The 9,202-nt window shown below is 49.1% G+C and overlaps 1 long non-coding RNA gene across 1 annotated transcript; it reads left to right on the top strand.

Moving 5' to 3' along the window:
* The first annotated feature begins 3,912 nt into the window (after positions 1–3,912).
* On the top strand, positions 3,913–8,585 carry LOC142466471 (uncharacterized). Its single transcript, XR_012788170.1, has 3 exons — positions 3,913–4,080; positions 7,962–8,036; positions 8,519–8,585. It is a non-coding gene; the product is annotated as an uncharacterized LOC142466471 (long non-coding RNA).
* Positions 8,586–9,202: the final 617 nt, after the last annotated feature.

The following is a 9,202-nucleotide window of genomic DNA, read 5'->3' as shown; positions in this document are numbered from 1 at the left end:
GATGCAGATCAACATATACACAATATGGTTAACCCTTTCCCTCCTGACATGATTTATACACACATAGTAATATAACACAGACTGCTGGGGAAATACATCTCAGACCTGGGGCAATTCTGCAGAAGCAGGGGGATGCAGATCAACATATACGCAGATCCCATTAACCCCTCATACCCCGATAATGATAGGGATTCTGGGAAATTACATGCAAATGTAACGGGTATTCCCCCACCCCCAATCGCAGATAGAGTGAATGTGAGGGGGAACCTATATGTTACCATGTATGGTGCGTATACCTGCAGGTTCACAGGAGGCCTGAGCTGATGGGAACCTGGGGTGCTTCTCTGGAACGTTCTCGTCGGTCAGCGCCTCCACCTATGTAGGATTGTATAGGAATGTAGAATGGCCCTAACATAGGAACCCACCCAGAAACCAGATACACCAGGGTTATGGCTAAAAGGTTTACTGGACGAGCAACACAACACAATACTATCATATATCAGTGCAACAATATCAGCATACACAACAATATATGCCACCCTCTGCCACTAGCTGGCAGCTATAACCTTGCCCCTTAACTGGGCTATAAGCTTCTTAGCCCCTAACTGGGCTATACCCTCACACCCCCTTTCCAACCCTGTGTCCAAAGAGTCCAAGCCCACCCAAGTGTGTGAACAGGCCTGTCACATGTGAGGAGCAAGGTAAAGTTGGTGCACGTGTGGAAGGTTGTAAATACCTGCCAGGTGTCCCTGCACCTGGGTGTCTTCGCAAAGGGTCTACCGGCGCCGCTTGGTCCATTCCTGATCTGTACCTCCGCGTGGAATGGGGTCCAGCCGGACGTCCCACCGTAAGGACAGTCTCTGGATCAGCAACACAGCTTACAGGAACATGCAGCAAACCCTTTCTCTGGGTCCCTGCACTAAGGAACTGCACAGGGTCTCTCTCTCTCTCTCTCTGCACTAAGGAACAAACAGCAGGGCCTTTCACTAGGTCCCTGCCTAACACGCAGCTGAAGGGGCACAGGGTCCCTACCTAAGGGCCTGTCCCTGTGAACACCCACCCTCACTAGTGGGGAGTCAGGGCCTCAACTCCATCCCGGGGGATTTCTGGCCTAGGACAGAAGGTCGCAGCTCTCTGCCCTCCTTCCGTCCCCCACTGTACCCTCAGCCTGACTAACTCATGTGCTTCACAGTCTGCTTCCTGACTCTGCACACAACAATGTATCCTTCTCCAGCAGGAGAAGTTGCAAGCTCTATTGGCTGTCTGGCTTCCTGTGACCAAGGTGAAAGTGCAGTCCCCAGAGGCTGCTGGGAATTGTAGTCCTTTAGGGCCCTCTTTAACATTGGGGCCGCGTCTGCGCACTATAATGGCCGCCGCTACTCTCCATGGAGCCTGTGCAAACCTGTAATGGCCGCCGCATCGCCCTAACTGCGCATGCGCGACTGCTAGGGGTCCTTGCTGCCTCCCTACACTTTCCTGCGCTAGGTGTAAAGGCCGCCGCGACTGCAAACGCGCACCGCGCATGCGCAAACGCACACAAGATGGCGGCGCCCTGTCACTGATGCCGCCGGGAGCCGCGATCGCCCCTGCAACTGCCTGACATGGTGCGGGGGTACCCGCTACTCTGCGCACGTGGGAGGGCCAGGGGGGACCCTGCTATACAAATAAGCACACCGTGCCACCTTTTGCTTCAAAACAATTAACATGGTTCCCTATAGGCTTAAGCTTGCTGTGACCCTGCCTATATACACACTACACTTTTTTACGGCCTTCCTTGAGCTGATATTCGGTTTTCTCTTCTACTATAACATTTACAAACATTTTCCAGATACCCTTTTAAAATTATGATAAGAACATTATACAGTTACTGTGTGCTACAGTATGTAACTCTGGTTTGTTACTGTGAGTTTCCCTGTCTCAGTGACAGTGACGATGCAGATGTAAGTGCTGAGTCACTGCCCAGTGCTGCACACGTCTCTGACAGGCGTCACTCTGTATCCAGCAACAAACTGCATCTGGGCCACTTCTGGTACTAGGAATGCACTGTATGTGCAACCACAGGAAACCTGTAATACTGCTGTTTTATTCCCATTTATAGCAAACGTGTCAGTGTAGATTTATATAGAGGAGCAGTGTGCTCAGTAATTGCAGCAGCAATAAGAAGATCCCAAATGCAAAATAGAGCTGCTTATTGTTGTGACTTAACATGAATTCTATTCTTCTCTCTGCTTAAAACCCCCAGAGTGGAATAATATCCAGTAATATTCCCAGAGGGGACTCTGATCATACTGCAGAGCTGTGTGCAGAGCACAGGATGCTGACACCGTGCAGAGCTGTGTAGAGTGCAGGATGCCGACACCGTGCAGAGCTATGTGCAGAGCGCAGGATGCCGACACCGTGCAGAGCTGTGTGCAGAGCGCAGGATGCTGACACCGTGCAGAGCTGTGTGCAGAGCGCAGGATGCGGACACCGTGCAAAACTGTGCGTAGAGCACAGGATGCTGACACCGTGCAGAGCTGTGTGCAGAGCACAGGCTGCTGACACAGTGCAGAGCTGTATGCAGAGCGCAGGATGCGGACACTGTGCAAAACTGCGTAGAGCACAGGATGCTGACACAGTGCAGAGCTGTGTGCAGAGCACAGGATGCTGACACAGTGCAGAGCTGTATGCAGAGCGCAGGATGCGGACACCGTGCAAAACTGCGTAGAGCACAGGATGCTGACACAGTGCAGAGCTGTGTGCAGAGCACAGGATGCAGACACCGTGCAGAGCACATGATACTATGATGCTAACACCGTGCTGAGGGCGAGGTGCAGGCTCACACAGTAGTAGTGAGCCGTGTGCACACCTCACCCTCCCTCTCTGGGACACACAGCATGCGATCTCGGTAACCAGGGGAGGAGATTCTGCAGGATCCTCCCTGTGGTAATTAGGACACCATGTTTATGTATGAGAGGCTGAGGCTCCCTGCTCTGTGATTCATGGGGATGTCAGAATTGTAAAGATCCCTTTAACCCAAGACGCTTATAACTCCCAAGGGGTTAAATAAAGATGCGGGATCCTTGTGTAGACTGTTCCTTCTCTTCTCCCTCAGAAATCTCTGGGTTCACACGGAATATGATATTAACACCTGAGCAATGGCGGTGCTACTTCACAAGAAGTGTAAACTGCCACATTGGGATCCCACTTGCTCGGTGTCAGTGTGTTTGCTCACGGTTAGGGTACTTTTTATAGTGCCGGCGACGTCAGGCTGCGGTCGCTGGAAAATCAAATTGAAATGACTTCCAGAGGGAATGCATTTGCAGAGATAGTGTTTGGGTTTGCTTCTACATACCTGGGTGTTAACACCAGCACCCTGAGAGTGATCAATGCCACCATTTTGTATCACCTTTGGATATCAAGAGTTCTTGTGTCAGTAAATAATAAAGTACTTTCTGAGGAGGAAACATTGCAAGGGATGGTTGCTCGGATTAGAGGGCAGAAACAGAGGGAAGAAAGCAGAATAGAACAGAAACAGTGGGAAAAACTGCGGAGAAATGTTAATATTTGAAATAATTGCACTGAATTTGTGTTCTATTGTTTTATTTGTAATTTTTCCCCTCCCGATGTAAATATGTAATGTTTTGACAGTCTGTTTCTGTTTTGTATATGTTGCATGTTTTTCAACAAATAAAACCAGAGGGAATGCATCTGTTTTGCATGATAAGGGCAGCCTTAGTAAGCGGGGACAAAATTTGAGGCTGGATAAGTCATGTTATTGTGTGCAGTGTTGTGCTCAGTTATTTTGTGCACGTCTTACACTGTATCTGTGTTTATGTTGTGGCGAATTGGGTCACATGGGGCAGTGGGCGTGTGTGTCACATGGTACAGGGGGCGTGTGTGTCACATGGGGCAGTGGGCGTGTCCCTGGCTCTGCACGTGTCTGTGTTTTGCACTCAGTCTCAGGCTGGACAATCTGTATAATAAGGGGCAGAGCTGCGCACAGGACACACAGCTGTATACAGAGCATCAGCAGAGTCATATACCCGGGATCAGCGAGAAGAGCAACTATGGATCCTCGTGACTGCAAGTGCGAAACAGGTTAGCTGGATATAGAGAGGTTATCTGTATAGAGGGGGAAGCTGGATACAGCGGGAGCGGGTTAGCTATATTCCTTTAGGGGTGATGGGGATATATATGTATGTGGGATACAGTGAGGGGTTTGCTATAGATGGTGAGTGGAGCTGGATATATTATGTTGTTTACATATTCGGCAGCGCGGTACCTTCGGGGTTACAGGGATCTGATCATTATGTAAACAGAGTGACAAATAAGGATACACGCACAAGCGGATACAAAGAGGTAATGAGTCCTTAAGAGTTTACACTCTAGCCCTGTGGTGCGCAAGCTGGGGGTGCGTCGCCATGGCAATGCGCGTCAAAAGCCGGGGTGACGACACGTGACCCGCAGCGTCATTTAACGCCGAGTCCTTGGAGAGGGGGAGCGCGAACGCCGTGGCTGCCAGGCAGGGGGGCGCAGCTCAAGAAGTTTGCGCACCACCCTGCTCTAGAGGGAATGAGGGACAATGTTGAAACAAAGGTGAAGTGGCTGCTGGTTGTGGGACGGAGGATGGCTCAGGATACAGCTGACCACATTAAGGTTTGAGGGTGAGGATGTTAAGGGGTGTTGCATAGTGTGGAGAGGTTGACAGATGTCTGATAAAGTGATTTTTATTTTTTATTTTTTTTCAGCGAGTTTTTAAAGGTCTGTAACTGTGTGGGGAGAATCTCATTGTTTTTGTATTAACACTGATTAACCCAAGGGTGCAGTTTCTGAGCGCTCAAACACCCTTTTTTTTTGTTTGTTTTAGAATCTGATTGTGCCTGGTTTGGAATGACAGCATAGGGCTGGATATAGCAGGGGTTGGCTGTATACAGGGAGGGGGGCTGGCTATAGCGGGGGTTAGCTATATACAGGGAGGGGGGTTGGATATAGCGGGGTTAGTTGTATACTGGGAGGGGGGCTGGGTTGGCTGTATACTGGGAGGGGGGCTGGATATAGCAGAGGTTGGCTGTATACAGGGAGGGGGGGGGGGGCTGGATATAGCAGAGGTTGACTGTGTATACAGGGAGGGGGGCTGGATATAGGAGAGGTTAGCTGTATACCGGGAGGGGGGCTGGATATAGGAGAGGTTAGCTGTATACAGGGAGGGGGGATGGATATAGTGCGGGTTCGCTGTATACAGGGAGGGGCTGTGTCCATAATAGACATGTGCAAACAGTGCATTGCTTGTTGAATATAGAGCAAAAAACCATGATGGTGGCTGGATCACTTAAAAATTGTATTGTATTGTATGTCTTTATTTATATAGCGCCATTAATGTACAGAGCGCTTCACAGTAGTAATACATGTGGTAATCAAATAAATAACAGATAATATAAATAACAGATCATGGGAATAAGAGCTTTAGACATAAACGTAACATTAAGGAAGAGGAGTCCCTGCCCCGAGGAGCTTGCAGTCTAATTGGTAGGTAGGGAGAACGTACAGAGACAGTAGGAGGGAGTTCTGGTAAGTGCGTCTGCAGGGGGCCAAGCTTTATGTATCATGTGTTCAGAATATTCACAGTGCTATTCGTATGCTTCTTTAAGCAAGTGTGTCTTAAGGTGGGTCTTAAAGGGGGATAGAGAGGGTGCTAGTCGGGTACTGAGGGGAAGGGCATTCCAGAGGTGTGGGGCAGTCAGTGAAAAAGGTTTAAGGCGGGAGAGGGCTTTAGATACAAAGGGGGTAGAAAGAAGACATCCTTGAGCAGAACGCAAGAGTCGGGATGGTGCATAGCGAGAAATTAGGGCTGAGATATAAGGAGGGGCAGAAGAGTGTAAAGCTTTAAAAGTGAGGAGAAGAATGGAGTGTGAGATGCGGGATTTGATCGGAAGCCAGGAGAGGGATTTCATGCTGAGACAGGGGGAGATGCTGAGACAGATCTAGGAAAGAGTAGAGTGATTCTGGCAGCAGCGTTTAGGATAGATTGTAGTGGAGACAGGTGAGAGGCAGGACAGCAGGAGGTTACAGTAATCAAGACTGGAGAGAATGAGGGCCTGAGTCAGAGTTTTAGCAGTCGAGCAACAGAGGAAAGGGCGTATCATAGTGATATTGCAGAGGAAAAAGCGACAAGTTTTAGAAATGTTTTGAATGTGAGGAGCGAATGTGAGAGAGGAGTCGAGTGTGACCCCCTAGGCAGCGTGCTTGGGCTACTGGGTGAATGATCGTAGTTCCAACAGTAATGTGTAGGAGGCAGTAGGGCCAGGTTTGGGAGGAAGTATGAGGAGCTCTGTTTTAGCCATGTTGAGTTTAAGGCGGCGGAGGGCCATCCAGGATGATATAGCAGAGAGACATTCAGAAACTTTGGTTTGTACAGCAGGTGTAAGGTCGGGTGTTGAAAAGTATATTTGTGTGTCGTCAGCATAGAGGTGATATTTAAACCCAAAAGATGTTATTAGGTCACCTAGAGAGAGTGTGTACAGAGAAAAGAGAAGAGGTCCCAGGTTACTTCTTTATTCAGGATCTTGCAAAAATATTGTTCACATAGCGCTGTAAGAGGTACTCTGACGCGTTTCGGGCTCCCTGCCCTTTGTCAACGAGTATACAGGGAGGGGCACTGGATATAGCAGGGGTTGGCTGTATACAGGGAGGGGGGCTGGATATAGCAGGGGTTGGCTGTATACTGGGAGGGGACTGGATATAGTGGGGGTTGGCTGTATACAGGGAGGGGGCTGGATATAGCAGGGGTTGGCTGTATACAGGGAGGGGACTGGATGTAGTGGGGGTTGGCTGTATACAGGGAGGGGGCTGGATGTAGTGGGGGTTGGCTGTATACAGGGAGGGGGTTGGATATAGCGGGGTTGGTTGTATACAGGGTGGGGGGCTGGATATAGCAGGGGTTGTTGTACACAGAGAGGGGGGCTGGTTGTATACAGGGAGGGGGGTTGGATATAGCGGGGTTGGCTGTATACAGGGAGGTGGTTGAGATAGTAGGGGTTGGCTGTATACAGGTGGGGGGCTGGATATAGTGGGGTTAGCTATATAGAGGTAGGGGGGTTGGCTGTATACAGGGAGGGGGCTGGCTATAGTGGGGTTGGCTGTATACAGGGAGGGGGCTGGATATAGCAGGGGTTAGATGTATACAGGGAGGGGGGCTGACTATAGGAGGTGTTGGCTGTATACAGGGAGGGGGTGAGATAGTGGGGGTTGGCTGTATACAGGTAGGGGGCTGGATATAGTGGGAAATAGCTGTGTGCAGTGTTCCTGATGTCAGGCAGTGATAGTGACGCTGTTACACGGTGATTTTGCTGCCCTCTCTCTCTCTGCCCTGGGGATTTTTTATTACTGAGATCTAATGACAAATAATAAATATGAGTAAACTCACAATATGAGGATCAGTGATTTTTCAGAGACATTGTGCTGGGCTTTGCTTGGTGTTACTAACATCTCTTTAACAGCCAAAAGTACTTACCCCTCGCATACACACTTACCCCTCGCATACACACTTACCCCTCGCATACACACTTACCCCTCGCATACACATTTACCCCTCGCATACACACTTACCCCTCGCATACACCCTTACCCCTCGCATACACCCTTACCCCTCGCATACACCCTTACCCCTCGAATACACCCTTACCCCTCGCATACACACTTACCCCTCGCATACACCCTTACCCCTCGCATACACCCTTACCCCTCGCATACACCCTTACCCCTCGCATACACCCTTACCCCTCGCATACACACTTACCCCTCGCATACACACTTACCCCTCGCATACACACTTACCCCATAACACCCCCAACTGTAAGTTCTCCCTATATACCACTTAGACTGCAAGCTTTTTGGGTCAGACACTCCTTTTCCTAAGTGAGGTGCTTTTATCTATTCTATCTAATCTCTTCTATAACCTGCACCCTGTTTTGCTTCTCTAGGCGGCTCCTGCTCCTGCGGTGAATCCTGCAAATGTAAGGACTGCAAGTGCAAATCGTGCAAATCGTGCAAGAAAAGTAAGTGTTTGTGTCTGGGTGGCGGTTGTGATGGGTTACTGACTATACAGGAAAAGCCACATCCAGTTATCAGGAGGATTCCTTCCCAGGACTAATCGTAACTCAGAGCACAGACGGATTGCTGGGACAATCTGTATAACTGTATATACTGATCTGCCAGCCATGTACGGCTGTGTAAATCGTCTCTTAGGCATGTAATATAGTAAGTGCGGGCGCACGGTGTGACTTGTGCCTATAGGCCACACGGTGACGCGCCAACGCTATCTGCCGCATGCGTGTCGGCACTTGATAAACTGTCATAAGGAGACAGGTATTTATCATTGCCAGCGCATAGTATAATACCAGCCTTACGTGTTTCTGACTGAAGCAGGAACTAAGGTTTAATATGATTGTGTGTTTAGGGTGAGAGGTAATGAGGCTGTTGGGCTCCAGGTTATAATGATTAGGTGTATCCTGATGCATCTTTTACTTCTCTCCTGCAGGTTGCTGCTCCTGTTGCCCGGCCGGGTGCAGTAAATGCAGCCAAGGCTGTGTGTGCACAGAGGGCTGTGAGAAATGCAGCTGCTGTAACTGAGACGCGCTCTGTGGCTGCACTGCGCGGGGGCTGCTCCTCTCTCTATATGGGGATCCCTGCAGGATTTGGGCAGATTCTGCCACGATGTCTGTAATCTGCATTTTAATGTTTTTATAATGAAGAATCCTGACCTGTTTTTCCCAATTAACCATTAAGGCCCCAATTCTGTAAGATGTGATAACCGCCGGTGACGTGCTATTGCAGGATAAGCCCCTTTGAAGTCACACCTTACAGAATAGGGGCCCAAGTCTCTACCTGTGTGATGTTAGAATATAAAGCTTGTGCTGTTTCTGTTTCTTACTTAAATAAAAGCCTTCCCTCTTTAATGGAAACTCTTGGTTTAACTGCTTCATTTTAATGACATGTTTTTGATTCCAAACACGCAGTCCTATTCCTTCTTGGGGCTCTATTCAATATTCTCCGAAGAGGAAACTCTTTATTTCTCTCCAAAGAAGTGTGGGAAAAAAAAAAGCCCAAACCCTCTCGGATCTATTCAATAAAGGGTGAAAAGGTAGCAACGTCCTACAGCTCCAGTGGCACATGTTAAGCTTTCCTTTTCAGCTGAATTGAAATTGATCATGAGACTGAGTAA

This window comes from Ascaphus truei, chromosome 1, assembly GCF_040206685.1.
Source record: "Ascaphus truei isolate aAscTru1 chromosome 1, aAscTru1.hap1, whole genome shotgun sequence".
Taxonomy (NCBI): domain Eukaryota; kingdom Metazoa; phylum Chordata; class Amphibia; order Anura; family Ascaphidae; genus Ascaphus; species Ascaphus truei.
Note: the sequence above shows the minus strand (reverse complement) of the source record. Positions and strands in the feature narration are given on the sequence as shown.